We start from the raw sequence: 1,695 nt of genomic DNA, 5'->3' as shown, positions 1-1,695 counted from the left end.
GCTTATGTCCTGTTTTATTATTATTTCATACTTGTATATCTGCCTTCTTCTTGTTACCTTGCTGTTTTAAGGCCCACCTACGCTACAATTACAATTGAGTCAAAGGGCTTGGTTAGAATAGAATACAGTTGTCTTTATGGTTCAGTTCTGCAGTCTAAATGAGCCCTCATCTTTAGCCTCTTACTTTATAAGTTGCTATGGTCAAGGTTACATGTTGGACACTAGCGTTTTTTCCTATGTCATTTGCTTCACACGATTGCTGATATCTAGAGATATATTAAGCTTCTATCTCTCACCAACAAAAGTTGGTTCCATAAAAGATATTACCTCAACCACCTGGTCTCTCTGATTTTGAGAGACTGCATTATTTAAAGAGTTGACTCTTCTGAAATCCAGTAATTTCTGGATGTGCAGGGAACTACTGTTCCGACTATATAACTGAGACCACCAGTGAAATCTTTTAACTATATACTTGCTGGTTTTCCACAAATATAAAAATTCAGTGACCATCATTAGAATTACTCATTAATTACAAAAGGCAGTAAGGTGTAGAACAGCTGTTATTTGATAGAATTTGCCAGAAATCCTGTAGTCCCAAAAAAAATTTAAAGAAAAATATCAACCATTTTCTTTACTGTCACTACAAAACATCTTTTTTAGAAAAATATATTTAGAAAGGAAAAGGCATCTTTATTTTTCTCTCTCACTCTCCCCAGTTACAGCTCACAAATGTTGGTAGATACGAGGAAATGTCAGGAGTAAAACAGAGTGCATTTCTAATCAAGGGAACTTTAGGTAATAAAGTGTTTTGGAAACACAGTGCTTTGAAATCCATAGATGGAAAACACTATATAAATGCTAAGTATTATTCTTGTATGCGGTGTTGTTGTAGCCATGTTGGTCCCAGGATACTAGAGAGGCAAGGTGGGTGAGCTAACATCTTTTCTTGGACCACCTTCTGGTGGTGGGAGAGACAAGCTTTTGAGTTTATACAAAGCTCTTCTTCATCCAAAGAGTGTTAGGCATTTTATAGACAAGTATGAAGACAATCCAACTCACAATCCTCAAAAGATTACCTATAATTATCCCCTCTAACTAGGCTGTCACAAGTCCAATCAAGCATTCCCTCTTGAGCATTTTCTTTGGGCTGAGGTGAGGGTTGTCTGGGGCCATCCAAGGTCTTTCTGTTTCAACATATGACTTGGGCTCTGAAATAAGGAGTCTCCTCCTGCCCCAGCTCATTTACTCTGATCTTGGCTGGTCCATCCATTTCCTTCCTCCTGCCCAGAACTTTCTGTTTGCCTCTCTGAGCCTCACCATGAGTCCTTTTATAACCTCCTGCTTTGTCACCTCTGTCTTTTTGTTCTGTTTGGTGAATTTCCAGTCTCTTCACTCCCCACTGCCTTCAGACAGGAAGAGTACATATCTTCTCCCAGCACCAGCAAACCCACTGTCCCAAGGAACTTCATCAACCTTAACAGGTGGTCACAGAAATCTAATGACCCACTGTTGAACCTGGTTTGGGAGGTACAAGCTGAAAGGCTTGTAAGCAATCATGGATATACACAGACAAAGTGGTATTCATGATACAGCAATTTTGAAAGTAACAACTTTATAATAACTTCATGGGAATTCACCTTGCAGATAGTTCACCAAATCACACAGGTAGATACTGATTACAATCTGGGAAAATCA

This window comes from Lepidochelys kempii, chromosome 12 (assembly GCF_965140265.1).
Source record: "Lepidochelys kempii isolate rLepKem1 chromosome 12, rLepKem1.hap2, whole genome shotgun sequence".
NCBI lineage: Eukaryota > Metazoa > Chordata > Testudines > Cheloniidae > Lepidochelys > Lepidochelys kempii.
This window is presented reverse-complemented; position numbering follows the sequence as displayed.